Genomic DNA, 27,706 nt, shown 5'->3' on the forward strand with positions numbered 1-27,706 from the left:
TCGAAAAGGGATCAGTTTGAAGTCATAAAACCTCGAAATCTTCCATAAATTGGTGTGGCAAAGCATAAAGTTATTTTGGTATTAAACTTGGTGACCAAGATAAAGCTTGGGCGCCGCACATGGTATGCAAGGCATGCACCGAGACTCTACGTGGGTGGACCAATGGCAAGAGGAGTCTGAACTTTGGAATTCCCATGGTTTGGAGGGAGCTGCCAAACCATGTCATTGACTGCTACATTTGCACTGTTGATGTGACTGGGATCAACAGAAAGAACCGGAGCAGCCTCAAGTATCCTGATCTTCAATCAGCACGTCGTCCTGTAGCTCATTGTGATGAAATTCCAGTGCCTATCTTCAGAGAACTTCCTGACATTAGTGAGGAAGATGCATCCAGTGTTGAAGGACATGAAGAAGAAGAAGTGGTTCTTGAAGATGATGCTCCACATCCATTTTCCCAAAAGGAATTGAATGATCTAGTTTGCGACCTCAGCTTGTCAAAGGACTCTGCCAAACTGTTGGCATCCAGATTGAAGGAAAAAAACCTCCTCTCTGACAGTGCTCGCATCAGCTTCTTCCGCAACAGGCATCAAGAGTACCTCCGTTTTTTCTCAGAAGAGAAGGACTTGGTATACTGTGCAGATATTGCGCAACTTCTGCTCAAGCTTGGGAGTGCCACAGTACGAACCCAAAGATTGAAGACTGTTCATTGACAGCAGCAAACGATCACTGAAATGTGTTCTGCTACACAACGGCAACCAGTTTGCCTCTATACCCCTGGCTCACTCAAGTAAACTGAAGGAGAACTATGAAGCGGTGAAGTATCTGCTGGAGAAAATTGGTTATAATCACCATAAGTGGTTTATTTGTGTTGACCTGAAGATGGTGAACTTTTTGTTGGGATAACAGTCTGGCTTTACCAAGTACCCATGTTTTCTGTGCATTTGGGATAGTAGGGACCGTGCTCAGCATTACACGAAGAAGGACTGGCCTGTGCGGGAGGAATTGGTGACTTGCAAAAAAAGGAACGTCATCAACGACCCTCTGGTGGACAGAGACAGAATACTCTTCCCACCGCTGCACATCAAGCTCGGCTTAATCAAGCAGTTCACCAAGGCTCTGGACAAGGATGGTGACTACTTGTGCCAGGCTTTTCCAGGATTGACCATGGAGAAGTTGAAAGCTGGCATCTTTGACGGTCCTCAGATCCGTCAGCTCATCAGAGATCCAGAGTTCGGAAACTCAATGAACGAAGTGGAACTGGAAGCGTGGAAGGCATTTGTTCTGGTAGTGAAGAACTTTCTTGGCAACAATAAGGCCAGAAACTATGCAGAACTTGTCAACAACATGCTGACTGCTTTCAGAAACCTGGGCTGCAACATGAGCGTCAAGATGCACTACCTGTTTTCACATATGGACCGGTTTCCTGAGAACCTGGGTTCAATGAGTGACGAGCAGGGGGAGAGATTCCATCAGGACATGAAAGAGATGGAGACCAGGTATCAGGGTCGCTGGGACGCAGTCATGAAGGCTGACTACTGTTGGACTCTGAAGAGAGACCTCCATGCCGCTGAGCATTCCAGGAGTTCCAAGAAACAGAAGTTCAAGCCCTGAAGTTTGAAAAATGGTGAAGCAACATGCAATTTACGTGTAATTACCTTTATCAATGCCCACCATTCAGTTTACAGTAATCAATATTTCTATCAGGTAATCAATATATGTTGTTGGAAAAACATTTTTTTCTCTTAAAAACATATTTAGGATGATATGTGTTGACAAAAATCAGCTGATAATGCCACAAAAATGTAATCGGTTTTGTCTCAAGATCTGATTTTTTTTCAAATCAACATAACACAAAAACCTGACCTGATGGAGAGAAACGGATGCCATTTCCTGATTCAGCAGTGCAAAAAGACCCTAAATCAGTTGTAGAAATCTAGACAACATTCAAAAAGTAAAAAATTGTTGCCCAGTGTTATTCTCCTTCATGGATCACTGCCTTGCCATGGCGAAGGGGATTGAATAACTCAGAGAAGCTATGAGCTATGCCGTGCAGGGCCACCCAAGATGGACAGGTCATGGTGGAGAGTTTTGACCAAACATGATCCACCTGGAGCAGGAACCGGCAAGCCACTCCAGTATCCCTGCCAAGAATACTCCATGGACAAAGACAGCCTGGCATGCTCTGGTCCATGGGGTCACGAAAAGTCGGACACGACTAAACGACTAAACAACAACAACATCATTGATTATTGCTTTCATTTTATGGATCAATGGTCTCGTTAGTAAAATTCATGTTAAATTGCTGTTTTATGGGGTTTTTTAAAAGTCTGGAGCAGATTAATCCATTTTGCATTACTTTCTATGGGAAAGCATGCCTTGGTTTTAAAACACTTTGGTTTTGGAACAGTCTTCCGGAACGGATTAAGTTTGGGAACCAAGGTACCACTGTACACATATACACACACTTACATTTTTATATTTTAAACAGTATGAATAAATAAAGCAGGACCTGGGTGCAACAGCACTTTCTCCTTTGGCTTCCACCAACTGATACATGTGATGATTTGATTACATTAGCATCTTCTGAATGAACCATCACAAATTAAACACTGCAAATAGAGCATGCTCAAGTGGGAACCGTAACAAAAGTGTGGAGTGCTGCTGCTCAAGATGTCAGCCACTACATTCCAGCCCCCTCTACTGCCCCCCCTGCAACTGTCACACATCATTCAATGTCTATTGAGAATATACATCTTCATAGGTCTGTTTTTTTGGAGGGAGAGGTTTCTTCCCACCCACTTAGGGTTGTTGTTGCTTTTTACATCCCTAAATATTTTGGACCTTCAAACCACAGGGTTTCCCAAAGTCATAGAATTGTAGAGTTGGAAGGGACCCTAAGGATCATCTGCTCCAACCCCCTGCAATGCAGGGATATGCAGCTGTTTCATATACCTCCTTCTTGTACTATTTTGCCACATAAAGCAATATCACTCCTAACTAAGCATTGGAAACACAATGAGTTATATTAGGCATAGGCAAGCTCGGCCCTCCAGATATTTTGGGACTACAACTCCCATCATCACTAGCTAACAGGACCAGTGGTCAGGGATGATGGGAGTTGTAGTCCCAAAACATCTGGAGGGCCGAGTTGGCCTATGCCTGATTTATATTGTCTCTAACACTACATTTTTATGCAGTCTGCTCAGACATTCAGCATTACACATTAAAAAATAATAAGTAGCACTGTGATGAAAAATCGAGACATACATCTCTATAGGAAATGACCCAAAGTACAATGGCAGCCAAAAGTTAAATGACATCCTCCAATCTACCACTTAGTAGATTCCAATTTCCTTCTACAAAATTGTCTCTGTGGACTGATTCATTAAACGAGACCTGCACTTACTTAAAATATGAATCAGAAAGTAATTACTGTGATTTATAAAACAATCATCTTCATTTATACAAGCAGGTCATCCCATTGCTGACCATGGAAGCCAAATACACAAACATCTGAACTGTAGCCTACAGCCAGAATTCTAAGATCGAGTATGCACACTAGAGATTTGTATGCTCAGTCAAGGATTCTTCCACAGTATTTCCAGCAACAGCACCTACAAGGCTAAATTGTCCTCAAGATCCACCTAGAGTGTGGGATTAGGGAAAAGAAAAGTCCAACAAAGTTGAAACAGTCAAATAAGGCCAAGCTAAGCCTCACTATAGTCACCAGTTGATGGAACATTTCTATCTGCTATTTTTCATTTTTGCCTCAGCAATCATAACCATTTTTGTATATTTCACCTTTGACTGCTCTTTGATGATTTAGATACAGAAACAGGAAATTTACATTCTTGAGTGAGCACAGCAGGAATGAAATCATTTCAGGGGAGAACAAAATATGAAGTGAAACAGAGAATGTAAATGCCATATGGACACCCAGGTTTACATGACAATCAACAGAAGTGGTGCTTGTTTGTTCTTCTTTGCAGGAAGACAATTGAAATTCTTAATAGAGTGGACACCTAAAATCAACCAGCAGGGAGTCTTCTCTCAGAAATTATTATAGGCATGGCAGCTTCCTCTGTATTTCAAATTCAAAGCACCTACAAAAATCAATGGAACGCTTCTCAAAACTGGATGCTGCTTGACTCAGGACCCCCCGCCCCATTCTTGACAAGTCTAAACAACTCCCATCCATCACACTTTTTCTCGTTTCCTTTCAGAAATTGGATCAGCCCAAAGGCCCACCCAGTCTGTACAGCGGGAGACTCTTAATCCCAGGGTCATGGGTTTGAGCCTCATGTTTGGCAAAATATATACTGCCCTCCATCCATAGATCTTGGGGCAGTTCACACCGGGGGACACCCGGATGCCTTTGAGAAGCTGAAAAGGAAGACCTGGATGCAGCTTGTGATTCCTAGCAACTGGTCTTCAAAGACATACTGCTTCCAACACTGGAGATAGAACATAAATAACCATTGGGACTAGACGACTGCCTTATCGTCCATGAATTCATCTAATCTTATTTTAAAGCCACCCAAGGTGTTTGACATCATCATGACGTCTTGTGAGAGCAAATTCCATAGTTTAATGATGTGTTGGGTGAATAAGTATTCTGAATTTCACAACATTCAATTTCATTGGGTGGCCCCTGGTTCTAGTGACAAAGGGATAAAAAAGCAGCTATCTATTTAGATTATCTACATCATGCATGATCTTGCACATCTCTAGCATGTTTCCCCTTACTTGCTCCCTCCCCTAAACTATAATGCTCCAATGTCATAACCATTGCCTCTTTGACCATTTACCAGTTCTGTAATATCCTTTTTGAGATGCTGCACCCTGGGCTATACACAGTATTCCATATGTTGCTGCACTATAGATTTTTAGAACTGGATTATGATATTGGCAGCTTTATTTCAATCCCTTTCCTAATAATCCCTAACATGGATTTTGCCTTTTTCGCAGCTGCCACACACTGGGTCAACATCTTCATTGGGTTTCTCACCAAACTCCCAAAGTCTTAGTCTTGCTCTGTCAGCTCAAATCCAATTAGCATATATTTGAAATTAGGATTTTTAAAAAAGTAACTGTTCTTAAGGAACTCAAAAACTGTAGCTGTTCCTGATAAAAAGTTATTGCCTTGCGGTGGCTCTTGGATGTTGTCTCCATAATTTCACCACAATTTCGTGATGGATGTGCATGTACCTATAGAAACCTGATAATCTCCTGCTGTTCTTCACGTATTGACATTTCAAGGTTGTGATCATGCTTCATGAGCTCCCCTGCTGAGTAAAATAGATTCTCAACAAGGCCACCGAGGCAAAAGAAAAAAGAAAAATGAATTTGTAGATACAGCTTTGAGTGATGGAGGCACAAAACTTACAATTATCCTTCTATTTTTTCCATTGTAACTTCAAGAAATGGACCTTTGTTTACCAAATTAGTAAGCACTCCTCTTACGCCACACTTCCAAAATTAGGATTTCTAGAAGCTCATTCCCAAGCCTCTTTTCCTCAGTTGAGACAGGTGGAAGAAAAGTATGGTGTGGAGGTAGTTAAAACAAAAATGAAACAAAAAACTAAAACCCACAGGCCTAAGCACACATATGTGGAGACTGACACACTATCGCTCCTGCAAGCATACACGTATATGCACATTAGCAAAAGGGAAACGTTCCACCTTTCACAGCTTTGAGTTTGTCATTAAATGTGTTCAACGACCCCAAGATATCGTAGTTTAAAAAAGGGATAGGGATTCTTTTTCACGGAAAGGGCCACATACCTTCCTCAGTAGCCTTCTGGGGGCCAAATGCCAGTGGCAGGTGTGGCTAGAGGCAAAAGTTGGCAGAGCAGCACTGTGAATTTGTACAGCAGCCCTTTGCACATTAGGCCAATTTCTACACACACACACAAAGCTCATCTCTCTACCCACCATCCAGGCAAGGGAGAAGCACCAGCAGAGTTCACAGACTTGTTCCAGCCAGGCAAAAATATTCAAGCAGGGTACAAAGGAAGCCTGGTGTGGGATGTAACCTAGGTAGAATCCCAGGCACCACACAGAGAGACTTGAAGTGCTGCATTTTCCCCTTAGATGACACATAGATGTCGTTGTCAAATTAAATTGATCACTGTCTGTTTAAGCATCAAATCAATGTTACTAACTCTCGAGACTAATTGCTGCAGTCTACCTTAACTGGCAAATGAATGTCACATACGCTGTCCTGTATTGAGGGTTTTTCTTTTTCTTTTTTTAAAGCGATGTCACAGCGCACAGGGCATTTAGCTGCCAGAAATAAGATTATCAACACTCAAGGACATTTTGAGCAGAAATGAAGCAGCTGTCAAGCAGAACATTGCTACCCTGCCTGTAAAACAATATGAATGAGTCAGCTAAGCACTAAGCTGTAATGTCATAGGCCTAAGCACTGTATTATGAGCATTGTAATTCAGTTGGGAACTTAACATCAGATGCAGCTAAGAAGGCTGTTACTGGCATGATATCTATTACAGCCAATGCAGAAAAATGTTTGGGGCAAGTTAAAATGTGAAAATTCTTATGTTTCAACAGCATGCATATTCAGTGACAGAAAAAAAGAAAACATGAATCTACAGAGTCTCAGATGGTAAAAGAAAAATAAATAACCAACACAACTGAACAGAGAATAGCTGCAAAACAGTGAGAACAGTAGAGATGTGAAATTCCTTATTATCCTATTTGCTTCACACTCCAGCACTGCTCTCCAGATTTTAGGCTGGAACAGTGAGGGGGGAAAACCACATTGACTGATCATATGTAGCGATTCACAAATCTATCAACTGCAGTTTTGCTTAGTTTTCAAATCTTACGTTCAGTTCCCCACATTTTCTCATCAGTTTAAGAATACTAGTCCTCATGAAAATTCATCAGCATTTTAGTGCAAATTTCTCCTAATATACACATTTTTGTATGCAATTTTCCCTAATTTACAATTTTTTGTGAAGCAATTTCCTTGATATAATGCTATAATGCATTTTAAATGCCATTTTCACTAATATATATATTTCCATGCACAATATACCAGAGTGTATCTATTTCTATACCCATTACTTGGCTGGAAGACTGCATTGCAAAATTTGAAGAAGTCCATATTTCAAAGGATGCCTGTGTTTGGGTTCATGTATTAACTTTTCTTTTTTTCCCTTTTTTGCGTTACCTTCACATATTATTTTGGGAAATGCAAAATAGATTGGTTTGCCTTTAAATGTGAACTGAATCAAATTATTCCTCTATCCACAGTCATGTGTGAACAGCAGAGCTATTACAGTTTTGAAATGAGTTGCACTCCATGAAGTAGTTAATGATGAGCCGATGAAATAATGAGATGAAAATAAGCTCCAAAAATAAGCCTTACAGTCAGGAAACTGGGAAATATTTGGGTCACACACAAGAACCATCACTATGGATTAAAACCACAACTGGTTATCAACAAACTCAAAATGTAGTAACTGCACATCAAGTACAAAACATATACAAAGACTAACAAGCTATCTCAAGTCTATGGTCCATTCTAGCTCAGAGGCGGAGAACCTTTTCACTCCAAGGTTTGCACTTCCTTATCTGGGCAACCCTTTGGAGGCCACATGCCAGTGATGGGACCAGAGGCAAAAGTGGGCAGATCAATGAATACAAACTGTACCTTCACACAGGAGGCTAGTTTCTATATATACTCACACACCACTCTCTATCCTCCATCCAGGCAAGCAAGAGACATTAATCGGTGTTTAAGGATGTAGTCCATCCTGGCAAAAATAGTCAAGAGCGGTAGAAAGCGGTGCCAGTGAGGAACGTGGCTGGGGAAGGACCCGAGGGTGGCCCTAGCACCTAAATGTGAGGTGCCTCACCCCTGGTCTCGCTCAACACTATTTCTAACAACAATAGCAACCAAAAACTTCAAAGAGATTAAAATAATAATAATTATAAAAGAAAAGAAACCTCAAGGAGATTCATGGTTCAGCAATGATGGAGGTACTCCCCCCCCTTTTTTAGAAAGTGCTGGCATAGCTTGCACTTTTTTGTGCTTTGAGTGAGGTGACTGTAGTTCTGACTATTCTTCTGCAACCACTTTCCTACAACCATTCTTCTTGTACAACCACTCACAATTTCGTAGCGCCCTGACAGCTCCCTAACCACTTCCTTGCAGCACCATAGGCACCATACTTTAATGCAGAAATACTGTAGGTCACAGTGAAGGCAGGACCAGCAGTGCACAATTTTAAAGGCATATTGGCCCTAACTGGGAAAGCTTCATTGGTATTGGCCTGCATGCTTCCCAATTAGTAGTAAGCTATTGCAGTCACATTCCAACAGAATATACCACAGAGCAGGGAAGGCTGCTGAATACACACTGAGTGGGATGCTGCTGGGCTGAAATTGGTGTGCGCCATTTTGATTCACAGCTGTGCTTATCTTTAGATGAGGGTGCCAGTCATGCCATGTTTGGGCACTCTTCCTCTAATGTGATTCCAACAACAGTAAACCAAAGTTATTTGTCTGGTCACAGACAGTAAAAAACATCAATACCGTACATTTTCTAGTATACACTAAACTGAAATATGCTGGGCTCATATAAAATAAGGACAGAAACCAACCAAGTTACAATTTATTCAGCAAATTCCTTTGCAGGAAGGGGAAAAAAGAAAAGAAATCTAGCAACTATTTCCATTACTATTTTCTTTGTGTCAGTAGGCCAAAGTTATCCAAATGCATACAAATTAACATGTATTAATCTTCTTTGATTACCATCATGTGAGAGAAGCACACAGGTGCTCTTAATAGGGAAGTCATCAGAATCGTGAAGGGTTTCCATATAAGAAATAAATGGAAACTACATCTCTCTCTGTGGAAAAAAATAGTATTCCATCCTTGCTTGAAGAGCAAGCTGTTATGATCAGGCATCTTACCTTCAACCACTGGAAACCCATTGCCAATTGAAGTAGCATATTCCACCCATTTCAGCAAGTCAGCAGTCCCAGTGAAGAGTCAAGTTCTGTGATGCCAACGTACCCAGTATCCCAATTCTTTCTGGAAAAGAAAAGAGGGGTGGAGTTCAGTTGAAATTCAGAATGGCAATACAGGCTAAATAAAAGAATAAATAAAGTCTTTAAAGCATTCCCCCTTTCCTGGGAACCTGGGGAATTCTGAAGGAGAGAAGAGCTTCTTGACATCAATATTTAAAAGTAACCAGTACAGACATATTATTGGGGGGTGGGGTGGGAATGTTCCCATAAATAAAGTGCTGGAGGCTGTGTCAATATCCCACATGTTGTTCTCTTTCCCTTCGAGACAAAACAGAGTATCATGAAAGAAAATGGGTTCTGGAATCATTACCATGTGTAAGAGACACTGTTGCAAAAGTAACAGCTAGAGTCTTGTCGCAGCAGCCAATTAGAAAATTCTGCTGGCTAAGGTCTTTCGAAGCACTGTGAGGTAAATTAGAAAGGGAAGAGAAACAGGCTTGATCTTCAGTGTGTGGACTGGATACCTATACAGATGCTTGAGAGTGAATGTAGTGTTGTAGTTAGAATTCAGAACTTAGTTCCATGGAGATGTGGGCTCAAACCCCAATTTAGGATGAGATTAAAGCCCTAACCAGGTGTTCTTTGCTAATCGGCATTATGGAGAGGGAATGCAGAAGTGCAACTTCAGGACCTATTTTCTTTCTTTCTGAGTGATGATGTCATGGTCCAAACTGCCCGGCTAATTGACCCATCCTCCTTGCTCCAGCAAGTGCATAAGATGAGAATGAAACTTCCAGTTTGGTTCATGACAGTTTAGCATAGTAGAAGTCAGAGAAGAAGAAAACCAAGCAGAGGTTGGATACCTTCTTCCAGTGGTTTTCTTTCTTCCTTTCTTCCTGGGGGTACTCAATGGAATAAGATATGGCAGAAGTAGCCACTGTGGAACCCTTCAAATATTGTTGGACTCAGCTCCCATTACTCTGAGTCAGAATGGGCAATGGATTATGAGAACTGTGGTCGGATATTATCTGCAGAGGTCATGTCCCATATACCCACCAGTCACACTTCTGATGGTGGTAGAATGCAGAGGATTAAAGTATGGAGGAAAGTTTATTCAGCCCTGAATAACAACAGCAGCAGCAACTATTTTTATTATTATTAGGATCCTATTATAGAATTGTAAAGACAGAAGGGACATGATCTAGTCCAATCCTATGCAATGCAGGAATCCTGACCACAGCCATTTCTGGGTGGGCTCGAACCACCAACCTTCTGGTTAACAGCCAGACACACTGATCCATTGTCCCACAGGCTATATGCAAGATTTCAGATGACTTACTTTCCCACTGGCTCACAAGAAGATAGATAGATAGATTCTCGGCAAGGGATAGATAGATAGATAAATAGATAGATAGATAGATGATAGATATGCATATATTTGCATTGGCATCAGAGTTTCTGAATTCTGACATCCCTACTATAATGTGTCATGGGTTTATATCCTGCCTTGGACCTTTGTAACTTGTACATTACAGGAAATAATCAATTATGATCCCCCACAAAGGTGGTAAACATGGGAAACTTAAAATGAAAGCTGTATTTTTCTCTCCCAGGGTATTAAAATGGATGCATTATGCATTTTGTCAGTTGTAGGCAGAAATGCCGACTAGCTGATACTTCTTAAGTTATATTTCTTAGGAATAACTCATTAAGAAGAATTATACTTATCTTTTATAACATATTATGGATTAGCATATTTGTCATAAGACAGAACCATGGGCATTGATTATGATTTCCAAGCAACAGATGGAAAATCCATAACAGCCATTTTTGGATTTATTTTTTGACAGGCCAGCTTATTTATTCCAATTTCAGGTTGCAGTGTTCAAAGTTAAAATGCAACAATCAAGGGGAGGGGTGATGGAAAGCATCATCAATAACTCACCACCAATAAACATGTAATTTGAATGGAACTGATATAATGGTACTTTTAGCCCAACTCATAACAAGATTATTATTTTTTCCTCTTTTTAAGTAAGGCATTTATTGAGGAGTTGGTTTATACTGAGTGGCAACCGTAGGGATTTGGAAACTGTTGGTACTTTGGATGCAAAGAAACGGGGTGTCCAAAAAACCAGCCCATTGTCCCTGTAGTAATTACTTCACAGTGCCTGATGCTAAATGGACAGTCCTGGGTCCCAAGAACCAGCTGAATCCTGTATTGTCCTTGCATGATAAAAAGATTAGAGGCTGAAAAGCAGAGGAACTGAATCTCACAGCTTCTTAGACTGCACAGTGAAAAGACCATTGTAACATCCTCATAAATCCTCAGCTCCCTGGGCTCTTGACAACTAAAGCAATGGACAATAGAATTCTTGTGTTCAACAAAACAATCATTGTCTGCCAAAGGGCTTATCTGCTTAATTTACAAATGTCTTTCATTGTCCCCAAATAATTCCCTATTAGAAAAAAACACCCTATGACGAGGAGAACTAAATAAATATTTGCAGATTTGTAGTATGTTTGCCACCATGACTGCATCAATAGTAACAATAAGAACAAGAACTATAACAAAATATGAGACCATTGCAGTTTCCTTTTCTCAGGCTCACATTTATCATTACTGTATATGCCAGGTGTACATGCATTAACGTGGCACATCACTCTCAGTTTTAGGGTGCTTTCAGATGGGTATTGGTTGTGAGACTGACGGTCCTGATGTTTGCTTTTTTCTTTTTTGCTGCATCTTCAAATGCCATTGGCAACAAAATGCTACTGACATTTTTTCCTCATTTAATTGAGATGTACCCTTTCCAGGGAAAATCCAGTGAGTAAAAAAAAAGGGGGGACTGGTAAATAGGTAAGTTTAAAACACTTTTAAAGTTTGAAATAAGAGCATTGTTTGTTTGTTTTTTAAAAAAGGAAAGCGAGAGAATTCTTAAATATTTAATAAAAGCCTATCAGAAGTTCAGACTAATGTTGCTGAATGATATTTAATTCAAATATCTGGACATTTGTATCCAGTTTCAATGTACAATAAGCAAGCAATAGGCAATAAAATAATTCCCCAGACACTCATGCCTATCACTTTTTAAAAACAAATTTTCACATTGTGTGATACCTTAAGCAAGAGAAGCCTTGCAAATTCTTATATGCCTTGACACACAACTGAATCCACAATTTTACCAATTTCCCCCTTCTTTTTTAAACTCTGCCCCCTGCAATTTATTAAATATTCAGGGCCATGTTCTTGCTTTAGTTTGCAAATCTCAACAAAACCATTGGGCTGCTTCCAAGCTTGGTGGCAGCAAACTAATTACTTTCAGATGGGCTTGGCTGGGTTGAACAGACCCAGGGCTCAATGAATATCCCCCCAGACTGTCGATTACAATGGTCAAGGCTGACCTATGTCAATTCTGGGTCAGACAAAATGCATTGTAATTGAGGCCCTGATGCATTTTGACCTGACCATAACAGATCAGCCAAGGAACTCCCTGGGCAAATACAACAGGAGCCATTTTTCTAAATCGGGGTTAAGAAACCTGTGGCAAACAGAAAGGGAAAGCTTTGGCCCAGTAGTGGCTAGTTTAATCCCAAAGGGATTAAAGTGGTATGATACTGCTTTAAATGCATGGTGCAGAAGAAGCCTAGGAGAGAAAGGGGAAAATGTATTTGACACTTCTAGTTACTAGACTTGTCTGAATCCACATAAGCTTCATTCAGCAGAATAAAAATCTATGGCACCTCACAGTTCTCAAATTCTTCAAACATTATTTCAGCCATTGTCAAATATATGCCCCAGCCCATCTTTCAATGTGCATACTTATCTATAGTAAAAAACAAACATACAAATCTGTATCCACATTGCATTTTAGAGTTCTCCTTTAGCTTTCTGCACATTTTAATGCTTCAATCCTTTCAGAGAGAAAAGAATGTCGGCTTTTGACATACAGCAATTTCAGTCGGGGGATGGTGTTTTTTGTGTAAACAATTTGCTCTTTGCCATGGCAGAACTGTTTCTATAAAGAAGGAATATATAAACATTGACTCAACCATTTTCAAGTCTGTCTCCAGTACCTCTTTAAGATGGTACTTTAGGAGCTGCACCCTGGTTCACACTGCTCACCAAGCCCCCACCATTCCCCTCAAACAAAACAGCTAGTTTTGACAAGGAAAAAATAGCAAAGATGTGTACAATACAGAAGCTGACACCTGAAACCTAACACAGCAGAGCCTTTCCCAACTACTTTCTCGCTGTACTCAAACCTTCCTTTAAGCTGCCACTTCCCCCCTCCACTGTCTGCCTCTGCTCACTCTACTCAAACCACTGCCATTGTTTAAAATCACCACTTTCCGTATTTCAGTTTTTCTCCAGTCCTGCTTCATTCAAACATCTGCTGTTGTTTAAAACCAACATTTTCCACTTAGTGTTTCCCTATCCACGGTCATTGGCCATGCTAGTGGGGCAAGTGGAGTTGGGAGTCCAACAGCATTTGGAGGGCCACAAGTTTTAGATTAGTCCTGAAGACCTTCCTCCAGCCACCTTTGGAAATGGAATTTGGTTTTAAAAATGGCTGTTGGCTGTGAGTTTATTGCTGTGTACTGCCTTAACTGTTTCCATTTATGATGTGGTATTCTGCATTATTTAGTGGTCTTGGCTGATGTCTTTTCAATTCGTTTTCCTTGATCTATTTTATTTGTTTTTCATTTGATGTATTTAATTTTTCACTTTGTAAGCCTGTGTGTGTGTGTGTGTGTGTGTGTGTGTGTAGAAAAGCAACAGAGAAATAATGAATTGACTAATCCCCTCACCCCTGTGCATGCACACGTCATTTACAAACAGTCAGGAATCTCTTGGGACATGGAGTTGTATCCAATTAAGTTGTACTTGGAATAGTAATGGATCAAAGTTAGTCAAGTTATTAATTTCAGTGGGTCAACTCTGTATAGAAGCCTGCACTGGATACAACCCATTGACCCTGGCTTATTTCACAGTCAACTGAGTCACAGGTGTAGGTCAGGGCAGCCACTTAAGCATCATCAAAAGAGGACAAAAAACAATTTGCATTAAAATTGCAAATGCTGACACACACACACAATTTTTAAATAGAAATATATCTCATCATACTTGGGGAAACCGTGACAAGGTGACCTGTGTGCAGCGATGCTGTTAGGGCTGAACTTTGGGATATGAGCCCCTTGTCCCTCTCAACAGAATGCACAAGAGCCCACCAAGTGCACCAGAGCTATCTTAATACATTCTGAAGTTTGTGAAGCATATGGAGGAGTGAATCTATCTTTGGTCTTGCTCTGTTTCTCGTTTTTAAAATATTAAATTCAGTTCTTGACATTTCTATACCTGTTTACAGGTTTGTTTTTTTTTTAAGTCCTCATGAAAGAATGTTGGGCATAAATCCAGACATTTCAGGGTGGTGAGGTTTTGTGGGGGGAGGAGTAAAAGTAGCAAAAACACACACCCTATTTTTGAAAATCCACAATATTCTTGCAATTTAAGCTGACACAGAGAAATGGTTTTTTTAACAGCATTCTTCACTGAGCAATCTACCCAGACCCCTAGAGCCCTTTCCTGGTGAGTCACTGCCAGCTCAGTCCCTGAAACAAATCATATTGGCCTTACGTTGAACCTACTGCCTGATATTTTTAAACTGGACATGCCAAGATTGAACTTGGGATGCTCTGAATGCAAAGGGTGTGCTGTATCTTCCTTGTCTGCAATTGCCAGGATTGGACCTGGGACCCTCTATGCATAAAGCATGTCCTCTGCCATTTAGCTACAGACCATTTCCCTTAACGTGCAGTGATCAAATGCTGAGAAATCAAAGGGTGTTGACATGAGTGAACCAGGCTCACCCAAATAGGCAGGCTTTCCTCATGGCAACCATGTGAATCAGCCCCTAGATATACAAGTGCCTTGATGACCCTTAAAGGGAAGGGCTCTTTGGTGGAGTGTCCCAATACTGGCTGAATGTTTCTTGCCTTTCTTTCCTGCCAATATTCCTCTTTAACAGACTGTTTCCTCTCTCCCTCTCTGGTTCTCTCTCCTCCTTCCAGGGTTGTGTCACACTTCCACAGTCATTAAGTGGTTGCTAAAATGAGCTGCAGAGAATGTACATATCTGCCTTTCTGTTATATTTAATTATGTGGCAAATGCAAGGCATCCAATTGCCTTCCTTATGCAAAAGTATTAGGTAGGACTCGTTAGTTTGATTAACAGCACAATGTTTAATGTGAGGCCTTTGTTAAATGGAGATTGCTTTGCAGTCCTTCTAGATATTTATTCCTATGCTCTCTTCTTGAATGCTGATGCCTTCTGACAGGAGAAGATATTCATGGGAGCAAATTCCTGGCAGGCTGAAGAGGCAAAGGGATGTGGTATGCAAGCAACTGGTCCCAGCAATCAGTTATGGTAGATACCTCATCAAGAGCTAATCTAAAGATTCAGGGTATTTTTGATAGGATTTGAAGCATGCAGTAGAATTTTGAATTGAGGCTGCCTTTAAAGTGTGCCTCTCGGGGATGCTAGAGAAAAGAAGATTTATACTAGTTAATCCTGATAGAAATAAAAAAAGAGGAACAATAAGCATTTCCAAATTGGTTTGGGATAACAATATGCCCAAGCCAAAATTGATTCTAAGATGATCATTTCTGTTGATACATTTGTAATGAATCCATATTAGAGCAGTGTGTCTCAGAAAACAAACAAAAGCTGCAAATAATAGAGAAACTAAAAAGATTATGCATGTTTACCAGGCTGAACTGAGTAAACAAAAAGTTTCAAAGGGATATTTGCTGTAGCAGAGAAATGAGAAGCCGATTTCCCCAGACCTCATCTGTACAAAGCTCCAAAGACTTGTTCACAATGAAGCAATACTTTGTGCGCTGCAGATATTGCTGAACGCCAACTCCCATAAGGCCCAACCAGCAGTGCCAATTGTCAGGGATGCTGATGCTGAGAGTTGTAGTCCATTAACATCAGGAAGACCACAGGATCCCCCAGTCCTGCCATAAGTTCTTCTAAAGATGGTTAAAACATGGTTTTGTTTGTCAAGGGCATGCTGGTGGCAGATAACTCACAGACTGAAAACAAAAGTCTGTTATGGCTCTAGGATTTGGGATTGGGGATTGAGCAAGCTGCCTCCTCCCTTAATAGCCCCCACTGTACCCAGTGCCATCGCTGCTAACTACTCAACCAGTGGCAGAGGCAGAGCTTCATGCTCCGGCACCGGGGGTGGAGAACAGGTGGGGGTGTGGTGGATGCGCCATCCGCAGGGGTGTGGCATGCATCCCGGGGCATGGCACACCTCCTGCAGGGGCATGGCATGCATCCTGGGGGGGGTGCACTGCCCGCAGGGGCATGGTACACCGCCTGGGGGCATGGCACCCAGTGCAGGGGGGCAGCCACTATGGCACCCCACCGGGATCATGGTGCTGGGGGGGTGCACTCCCCCCGCCCTCCTCTTCCTCTGCCAGTGTGCTCAACAACACAAATAAAAGGCTGTTGAAGGTGTGACAGCAGCTACTGCTCCTTTGCTGCCATCACAGCTCACTCGGACCAGAAAAATGAGTAAACCAGTAGGTGGCAAATGTGGAAGGGAGTAGCAGCAAAACCAAGGGAAGTCACTGGAACGGCTGCCAAGGTATGGGCCTCAGCAGGTGTCCAAACATGCTGGCTTTTTCCAAAGTAAGTCCACAATGCTTAGGGTTCCCAGGCTGCTCAACAATATTTGCTGCATATGCCAGCCTGATGGGCAGCTATGTTGATCAAGGAAGCTAATGTGCTTGGTTTTGGATTCATTATTATTGTTTGGGGTGGGAATTGTTTGAAGGTGAAATATGCAAGCAGAATCTGACAGATAAGAATGACTTAAAGTTTAAACATGTAGCAGCAACATTAACATCTGTTGCCAAGTCTATCAAGACCTTCCAAAAGGATTGCTAAATTGTCCCAGCAGTCAATCAGACAGAAGCTGGCCAGTGAGCCAGAGGTGTGTCTGAAAAGCACTTAAACAACAAGGCTAGAGAGATCTAGCCAATTGTAACCGCTGCAATTTCCATAAAACAATGTCTGTTGCCCACCACGACTGTGAAGCCAACTATGCTTGCAATACAGAACAGCAGCAGCGATCATTACTTGGTAGATTATAAATAAAAACTTGTTTACTGAAATTTAGCTGGTTTTCTCCCACAATGTGTTGGGTGCTGTTGTTCTGTCAGAATGATTCAGCACTCAAAATAGCAAAACCCAAAATTCCCTCTTCCTGCTATTAATGCTAGTTCACAGAGTAAAATGATGCATAAATACCAGTTACTGCATTGTCTACATTTTTACAAGGCATAGCTAAATGGAAGGGAAGCTGCAGGGTTGGGTTCCCACCCTGTGGCTTCAAGACATGTTCCCCTATTGCCTCACTCAGACCTCATCTGTACTAGCAGCTGAAGGAGGTGGCAGTGGTGAAGCTCAATGGTATATCATCTGCTTTGCATGCAGAAAGTCCCATGCATTGACTCCTGCAGGTAAGGTTAAAAAAGACCCCTGCTTTGAAAACCTGGAAAGCCCCTGCAAGTCACCAGATTGTAGTGGCAGTGATGGGAATTATTTTTAAGTGCTCTCCCATGTACTAAACCTCCTGCAAATTTACTGGCTAGCCCATCAGGGGGTCAGGGCCGATCCCTGTTCACTCCCTGCTGAACTAGTTTTTAAGCTACTAAGTGTCTTATTTTAATGTAGAGTTCTAAATGAAACAGTCTATTATACTACCTCAGAATTCACCTGCCTCATTACTCTCTCATTCTTTTGTATTTATAGAGCAGTTCTTCAATAACACTCTCCCTCTGGAATCAGTGTCTCTACCTGCAGAATTCTGGGTCCGAGTCTAGACATACAGCAGAATGAGAAAAGAATGAAATGGAGGGGTGGACTATACCACTTCAGATGATAAGGGGGAGGGGAATTTCACTTTTGAATAGTTCCCGATATCTTTGGAAGTAGAAAACATACATACATAGGATCAAACCTCTCCCTGCTATGCTAGTTTTCTATCTTACAGGAATCTCTAACATAGGGGGGTATTTCGAATGGGTATCTTCTTATCCCAGTATATTTCTCTGCACAACTGGTTACCACTACATTTCCAGCACAATTTAAGGCCTTGGCGATTACCTATAAAGTCATAAATGGTTTAGGACCAAGATAGCTGAAGAGATGACCTGTCCACATAGAAACTGGCTGCCCATTTGTAACTGGATGCTCTGCTCCCAGCTGATGGCAATAAGACGTCCATTACAATCAGTACTCCAGTTAGCCTTCTCTGGAGTGATGCCCTGCTTGTTAAGCTGCCTCCCCTAGGAAATGTGATGGGTTCCCTCATTACTGACATTGAGAAGGACTGTTAAGACCTATCAGTTCACTTGCAACCTCAGTTTACTGTAGTCCTCCAGTGCCACCTTGTTTCAGCTCTACTCTATTTTGTGAAGTTTGTCTATTTTTACTGGTCACTGTATATCACAGGGGGTGGTTTTTAAGTTGATGTTGTGAAGTACCCTGCTGATGCAAGGCCTGTACTATGTGCAAGACTGTTATGCCCTACTTATTTCATTGAATGAAACTGAAGCAGTAGCAGTATGCATGAAGAGGGTGGAGTGGCCACAGCATCCTCCCAGTGCTTCTGGCACTGCCACTAGCTGGAAGAGGGGTAGGGTGGGGTGGAGTGGGATGAGGTGAAGTGAGGTGAGGTGGCCCAAAGGCAGGGGGCCTCCAGGTTGGTGGAGTTGACTGTCCCACAGATGTGAACACACATGTGGGGCTACCATCATCATCCTAGCCCCTTTGCCTGGCAAATGATGTGCCACCACAGGGAATTCCAGCCCCTTTGTGTGTCACTGCTGCATCTAAGCACACCCTTATCTTCCCTATTGACATCAATGGATCATAACATTTATTTGGGTGGCTCATGGAGCTGTATAGCTGTTGCCAATAATTCGTAAGCAGCAGCTGAGAACTAATAATATGGCCCAGCAGAGTGCTTTGCCTAAATCTAACGTTGATAGATATGGAAAACAAGCCATATTATTAACTGATAACGATGCTGCAGAAGCAGCAAAAATAACATGCACAGAATAAAATAACTTGCTGAAGCTTCAGTAGGGAAACAGCAGTAAAGAACTGAAGTCAGCAGATGATAAGGCTCCACTCTAAAGTGGATAAAGCAGTCCGGTTGCTAGCAAATTAAAAATAACCCTTAAATTCTCAAAGAATTCCATGAGGGATGTTAGTCACACACTTCTCATTGATTTTAATTTAAGTTCCAGAGAAGTTCAGTAAAGCTGGTGTCTCCAGTGATCCTTTGTAGAACAAACAATTGGCAGTTTAATAAGTCATGATTTCTAAATCAGATGCCTACGCAGGCTGTCTCTAATGAAGACTTAGGAGCAAAGCAAGGTAGAACTGGAAGGGGAGGCAGGGAGAAAAGTATTGAAAAGATGCCAACATATTGACCATGATCAAAGTTAATAGTTATGACTCAACATTCATTTCATTATTACAGCTACATTTTATTGAACCTTTTAATTATTATTTTCATCATTATTTAGGAAGCAAAATGATAATAATAGTAATAATGAAATTTCTGGTGCCACTGAAGTCTGAGGTGAGGGAGTGGACTTTCAGAGAGAGAGCTTTCTTAGTGGTAGGAACCCAGGTGTGGAGCACTCTGCTCATGGTGGGTTCCCTGAAATTCACTTCCTTGTGTTTTCGAAGCTAGGCAATGACTTTTCACTCCCTCCCCCAGCTTTTAAGATACAATTTTGGATGGCTCCCCATAATAGATGGCTACTCCAGGAGGAAGTAATGTTTCTCAATATCAGCTGCTAGAAAGCATCGGAGGGGGGAGTGTTATTGTGCTTGAATCCTGCTTGCAGGTTTCCCAGGTGCATCTGGTTGGCCACTGCAAGAACAGGATACTGGACCAGGTGGCCCAATGCCCTGACCCAACAGGCTTTTCTTACATTTGGATGACTGGTTTAGCAAACATTCATCCTGATTTGTTTGCACAAAGCTTGTGAGAAGGTTATAGTAGGTGGCACCAGAGCCAGTGACAAGCAGAGCCAACTTATTTTGGCTTTGCCCCCATCCTCCTGCTGAGTTGTACAAAGGCAATGATGAGGAGGAGGGGGGAGCTGACTATCAGTACAACCTCTGGACTATTTGTAAGTAAAAATGCAGGCAGGTGGGGGCTGGCTGAGAGCAGGGAGATGTTGGACAGGCAATGCCACATTCACCCAGCCTCCACTAGGCACTGGGTGCAGTGAAATGAGTGTATTTTGGATCTGGATGATATACCGTATGTCTGTGGAATGCCCAATTTGCACCACCACAACTGGTGGAACACCACCAATAAGATATTTGTGCTGGTGGAGCTTTCTACCACCAATCCAAGGATGGTTATGTGTTTTTATTTGCCAGTAGTCCTCCCTCTTCAAAGGCACTTAAGCTGTTTCCTGGGGCTCTTTCCATTTTTCTAAAACATTCTCATTCTCTTCACCTTGAGGCAGTAAAAAAGGGCAGTGACTAAAAACAGCTTTAGTGAAATCTCTTATCTCACAGATGTAATCCCGGGGCATAGAAATCCAAGTAAAACCCATTGGAACGTTCATTCTGAAAACACACTAGGATGTCATTGTCTCATTCCTTGCTGGGAATGTGGAAAGTAAATCCTGACACGGCAGTGAAGCTCTCTAGCCAAAGTCCAGGTAAGTATGGGCTTGCTCCCTCGACACATAATTGTCATGAAGAGAACAAACAAAAGGGCTGTAGACAACATTTGTATTTTGAGTATTAAATGCATACCACTTAGTTTGGGGGCAAATTTACGTTTTTGTCATTTCATTTCATTAGGTTGTATCCAATTAAGTTCTAACCAAAGCTGACCCATTGGTAAGCCATTGTGACTTAATGGTAAGAGTGTCAGACTAGGACCCGGGAGACCAAGGTTCAAATCCCCACTCAGCTGTGAAGTTCATTGGGTGACCTTGGGCTAGTCACTGCCTCTCAGCCTAACCTACTTCATCACAAGTTTGTGGTGGGGATAAAATGAGGATGAGGGAAACAATGTATGCCACCTTGAGCTCCTTGGAGGAAGGGAGGGAAATAAAGTACACATGCTGCCAACATGTGAATATTGTTGGCGGAGCGCATATAAGCATGCCACGCTCTGTTACACCTCACTTCCATTATATCCTCGTCCTTCCCTCTTCTGGGTCCAGAAGGACCTACTACACATTGGCGATCACATGTCATTTGGACATGCCTAATATTAAAATCAGGGGCATGGGTGGCGCTGTGGTCTAAACCACTGAGCCTAGGGCTTGCCGATCGGAGGGTCGGCGGTTCAAATCCCCACGACGGGGTGAGCTCCCATTGCTCGGTCCCAGTTCCTGCTAATCTAGCAGTTCTAAAGCACGTCAAAGTGCAAGCAGATAAATAGGTACCGCTCTGGCGGGAAGGTAAATGGTTTTCTGTGCGCTGCTCTGGTTTCGCCAGACGTGGCTTCATCATGCTGGCCACATGACCTGGAAAAACTGTCTGCAGACAAACGCCAGCTCCCTTGGCCAGTAAAGCGAGATGAGCGCCGCAACCCCAGAGTCATTCGTGACTGGACTTAACTGTCAAGGGTCCTTTACCTTTTAATATTAAAATAAAGTAAGTGGACATTTCTAACTTAGGTTTCAATAGTAATACTCTGAGCAAAAGTTATTTGAACACAATCTCCTCTGAATATAACATGCCTTCATAAGTATTTTATCTACCCACCTTACTTGTATATTCATTCAGAATGGAGCAATTTCAAACAAACAATTTGGAAATAAGCTACAGGCAGTATTTTTTTGACAACAAATCCCCTCATAAAGATGTTGCTTCATTTGAAAAGTTATGGGCATCAATAAATGTAATAGCTGACTTCAAACATTTTGTAGAGATTAAACTGGTAAATAATGTTCACAGGAATGTGGATAGAAGCATCTATTACTACACATTTTCCAAAAGAAATAAAAAAGTCATCTTCTTTCCAGAGAAGAAGCGGTTCATAATTTCGTAACAATAAGCTATTTGTGTTGTTTTGTGCAGAGGTATTACTAGTCCTTATCATTTTGTCTCCATATTAAAAACATAACTTAAAGCGTAATCATTAAATTAAATAATCATAATATTCCATTTCGTTTATTACACCATCTTAAATGTGTTTTATTAACTAGTTATCACTTTGACTGAAGTATATGCCCTTGGTAATAAAATGTGTTCTTATTTATTTACCATATTTGTGTCTCATTGCTCTCCCAAGGGTTTAAGAAGAGCCGAAGGTTGTTTAATATTCGTAGAATCACAGAGTTGGAAGGTACCTCAAGAATCACCCATTGCAACTCCTTACTGATGGAGGAAATTTACTGCTCCTTTATTCTTGGTGGGTGCTCATCCAACCCCAAATTCTCTAATAAAGGAGAGTCCACCCCCCCCACAAGCTGTCTGTTCCACAGTCCAAGAACTCATGCCATCAGGAAATTCTTCCTGCTGCTTAGTGGAATCCCCTTTCTTGCAATTTGAACCCTTTGACTCAGGTCTTACCATCTGGAGCAACAGAAACAAAACACATTTGCTCATCTATGTGGCAGATATTTGTAGGTCTCTATAATATGACCGCTTAAAGCACTATGCAGCCCACGACCCACGTACCTATGGGACCGCCTCTCCTGGTATGCCCCGTGGAGGACCTTAAGGTCCACAAATGACAACACTTTGGAGGTCCCAAGTCACAAGGTGGTTAGATTGGTCTCAACTAGGGCCAGGGCCTTTTCAGTACTGGCCTCAACTTGGTAGAACGCTCTGTCACAAGAGACTAGGGCCCTGCAGGACTTGACATCTTTCCACAGGGCCTGCAAGACAGAGCTGTTCCACCTGCCCTTTGGTTTGGAGTCAGTCTGACCCTTATGTTCCCCTCCCCTTATGGTTTTGATCTATGGACTACTATTAAAATGAGGCTGCAATTTAAATTGTATTTTAAATTGCCCCCCCATTATGTTTTTATTGTAATTTTACTGGCATTAGTCGCTCTGAGCCCTGCTATTTATTTATTTATTACCATATGCTATCATATCTTCTCCAAAAATACCCAGAGCCATCAACATTTCCTCATAGGATATGGTTTCCAAGCCACTCACCATCTTTGGCCTCTTCTGCACTACACATTGAAAGCAGCATCGTGCCCCTTTAAATAGCCATGACTCCCATCAAAGAATCCTGAGAACTGTAGTGTGTTAGGGGCGCATAGCACGGTTAAGAGACTCCCTCACAGAGCTAGGAGTCCCAGCATTCCTGGGAAGAGGGATTGACTGTTTAACCACCTTAGGGGAATAGGGTTTTTTTCACAACTCTCAACACCTTTAATGAGCTAAAGCTCCCCAGGATTCTTTGGGGAAAAGCCATGGATGTTTCAAGTGGCATTATACTGCTTTAAATGTACCGTATAGTGCAAATGGGGCTTTTGTTGTCCTTCTCTGGATAACAAGCCTTTGAGGAGGGTTTCGCTGAGAGACAGGAATTGGACCAAGGTCACCCATTGTACATTTGATGGCTGAACAGAAATTAGAATCCAGTCTTCCTAGCCTCAAACCAATGTTTATTCTATAATGGCTCTTACACTAACACAACACACCCGATTCAGTTCAAGTTGAACATCTTTACATCGCACTAATTTTTTCAGTGATGGTGATTTACAATCCCCGCTCACCTATTGCAGACAATGGGACACAGAAATCTTGATTAACTTTGATGAGAACACACACGTATTAAAGAATGACACAGACATTTGGAAGGAAAACAGCAAAGTTTGATTCATATTTACAAACAAAACCCCCAAATCATTTACTTTTAACTCTGCTAACAGACATCTTTCTCTTGTTGTTCATTATCTCTTACCTCTCTGAAATGGAATGCCTTGATCTCCAACAAGATAATGAATCAATACAAACTACAGGTGTTCTCTTTTCTTGCTTTGATAACTCTTTTTCATATAATTATTGAAATGTAACTGCTTCCACAGTATGTTCAAAATTCAAAGATCAAACTCATGTTTTGAGCAAGATTTTATTCATACCAACTAATCATAGAATGTATTTGTGCTTGTTTGAAGAGTAGTACTGAAGAGCAATCTGTATGCTAAGGCATCACTGCGCTCTTTGGGTGTCTGGCACATTTGGAATTTTGAAGAAGTGTTGTGGGTGCCTTTCACAAAATTTCTGGGTTGTTTTTTGGGTGTGGTTTTTTTTGAGAAAATGCCCATTGTCATGGTGTGGCATAACAAAAAATGGCTACCACATCTGAAAAAGTGGGAAAAGAGACCACATAATGCTGCAGGCATGCAGCCCCCATAGGGGAAAAGTGTATACATCAGCTGTGCTGATGCCTGCTCACAGAAAAGCTTTTTGCCCCTTCCCTCTGTTCAGAAAAGGGAAGGTGAGTGTCCAGTAATAGCACTGAATGAAAGGTGGGCATGTTTAAGGAGGTGTGTTCAGTGTAGGAGAGGCTGAGCCAGTGCAAAGAGGAACTGAACGGGAAGAGCAAATGGTTTCTTGTGCATAGTGGATTTCGGGGGGAATATTTTAGACACTGCCTATGACACCCATAGGAGGTACAGGTGGACTTATTGATCAGCGCTACATTAGCAAACCCTATGCTTTTGCAGAATTAAAATATCAGCCACCAAAGCAAGCAGTGTTCATATAATGAACACTATGGTTTTCTTTCTAACTTTGTGTGTGTATATATTCTTACTTTATTTCCACAATTCTATTACAGCTCATTCGGAAAATGACCATTTAAATTGTCATAATCATCTGCCTCAATAATGAAAAAGTTAATTCAAAGCACTAATTTTTTAAAAACAAACAAACAAACCTGGAAGTAAAATACATTTCTCAGTCCTCACTGTTTTTTTTAAAAAAGAACGAAACTTCAAGAAAATAGCTACCTTTTCAGGTGTTTTAGCACATTCCTGCTTGCTACAATCCAGCTACACACATGGCTAGATTTAGCAGAAATTAGCCACAATTAAATCCCACTGAAATCAATGGGACTTTAGGTGGTTGCAACTAAGTTGTGTGCTCCAATGATTTAGTTTAATTAAAGCCAATAATAATAAAAAGACAGAAACATCTCACAAATCATTTCTTAGCAATAATAAACCCAGCTATTATCCACTCCACTCAGTTAAGTCAATTTCATTTGCCCATTCTCCTATGCAAAACAAACCACATTCACTCAAAATATCCAAATATGTACAACCCACAAAGCAGAAAGTTTTGGAGCAAAATATAGTAATGTCACAATACACTCAATTTCCACATTGATTCACATCTGTCATGTTTCAGCTAACCAACATGAGAAAAGTTGCTTCAAATGCACACTGCAATTCCAAACCTGTTTACTTAGAAGTAAGCCACATTCCGTTCACATTGAGTAGTTGGTGGGTATGGTGGGGGAGGAGTAAAGTTGGAGATTGTAACCATCTAACCATCACATGCACCAGTATCCATTATCCCCCACCATCCCCCACATTCTTTGCTTAACATCCAACTGGGAGAAGGATTGTGGTTAACTTGGATAGCGTAGTAGTAAGAAAGTAAGTATATAAAAAAATAATAGTACCCCACCCATCTGACTGGGCTGCCCCAGTCACTCTGGGTGGCTTCCAGCATATATAAAAACCATAATAAAGCACGACATATTAAAAGGCTTCCCTATACAGGGCTGCCTTCAAATGTCTTCTAAAGATTCACAAATCTGATTCCCTCCTATAGATCGGCATGGCTACCTGCATTATTAACAACTACTACTATGACTGTAAGACATGCTTTCCAGCATGAACTGTGCAAAACTATATATTGCCTATCCACTGTAATGTATTTCAAAGGCATCCAAACCACTCACCCTCCATTTCACACATACACATATACACACACACACACACCCCATGATTGTGAAAGTATTTGGCATTCATATGGTTAATTCTCAGCTAGATAAGGTTTTTTTCCCCCATTTAGTTAACATCATTGCTGAACTAGCGACATCCCCTATCCAGTTCCTCTATTCTGTCCTATATAGCTGGGTGGTGCAGAGGAAGATAAACAAGCCCAGACTTCAGGGCAGGAAATAACAGTCAGCCTGTTTCCAGGTGTCTCATAGCAATTTTTGAGGGGGATAGAAATATTTTCCCCAAAATGTTTTTGTTCAGTGCCTTTGTCTCATGCACTTGCTCACTGCTTCAGCACCAGTCCTCATCTCTTCACCCCCCTTCCTGCACTCTCCTTCTTCTTGGCTAATTCAATTGATGATGCAGGAGAATGGCAGTGAGCACCTTCAATGTGGGATTGATCGGGAGTAATTGATCGGGCGTAATAAAGCATGTTCAAACACAACAGAAAAGTGCAAGAGAGCCGGCTGTAATGTCTGTTTTGTGGGTGGCAAGAAGAGACTGAGATATGATTGCCTGAAATCTCTTGTTCGTGCGTCCTTAATATTGGCAGATCAGAGGAGCTAACATATAATCAAGTTGCTCTCCACTCTCTCTGAACTCAGGGCTGATCTTAAAGTGCATTAGAAAACTGCAGCTGGTGCAAAACACAGCAACTGGAATGTTTTTCTGGTGTGACCATTTCAGGCCATACTATGCCAGCCTTTCATCAATTGCACTTGCTTCCAATTAGTTTCTGAGCTCTGCTCAAGGTATTCGTCCTTGCCTATAAGCCCTGTATCAGGGGAACCTGCGGTCCTCTGAATATCATTCAACTCCACTTCCATAAGCTCTATTCCAGCATAGGCATGGATGATGGAATGATGGAAAGTGGAGTCCAACAACACCCCTTGTCCTATACAGTTTAGGACCAGGATAGTTCTTTCCATATGAGCTGGCCTAATAAGTTACAATTAGAGGCCCTGACGTCTGTCCCACCACCAAACAGGATGATGAAATGATGAAAATGTTGCAGATATTGAAAAGGCATGACAAGGAGTCTCTTTTTACCTCTAGACTGTTTCTTACTCAAACTTGACAATGATACTCAATGGTCCAGACTGAAGACTTCCTGCACCCAAAAATATTGGAAGGAATGCTTATCTGGCTGTTCAGATATAGACACCAATGCAAATATTTAGGTTCATGTTGTACAAAAGTTGTCCTGTCTTGATCAAGAAGTTAGTCCATGTGTCCCATATCAAACTTTAGAGGATAAGATCACTTCTATTTCAGCCCTTTGGTGAACTTACTTTGAAGATACAGCACACCCTTATGCCTTGCCAACAGAAGTTCCCCAGTATATGAACTAAATAAAAATAAAATAAAATAAATGTGCCTGAGGATCAGCTCAGGTTTTAGTAATTATGCGGCACATAATGGAAAATGTTGGAAAGGCTTTATCTTGATCATTCAGCAATAGGCATTCTTCTGACATCTCCTCGGGTTTAATACCTCTTTAATATTCGTGCATAAATAATTCAAATCTTCTTCATTAACCTTCCTGGCAGCTGCCACTGTCAAGATCCCCAAGAGGCTATGAGAGCTTCCCTTCTTCAGAAGATGACAGCATTAGATCTAAGCTTGTTGCATATTATTATTATTATTATTATTATTATTATTATT

At 41.4% G+C, this 27,706-nt stretch overlaps 1 protein-coding gene across 2 annotated transcripts in view; it reads right to left on the minus strand.

Annotated features, from left to right (window-relative positions):
• CDH11 (cadherin 11) overlaps positions 1-27,706 on the minus strand; it is a 105,067-nt gene that overhangs the window by 55,055 nt on the left and 22,306 nt on the right. The window contains exon 2 of one of the 2 annotated variants that reach the window (XM_082232300.1): positions 8,943-9,059. The gene's annotated coding sequence lies outside the window, so the exon portion shown is untranslated. Of the gene's footprint in view, positions 1-8,942; positions 9,064-27,706 lie in introns of both variants that reach the window. The other variant, XM_082232299.1, reaches the window with a different exon arrangement.

Source organism: Podarcis vaucheri (assembly GCF_965113315.1).
Source record: "Podarcis vaucheri genome assembly, chromosome: 7".
Taxonomy (NCBI): Eukaryota; Metazoa; Chordata; class Lepidosauria; order Squamata; family Lacertidae; genus Podarcis; species Podarcis vaucheri.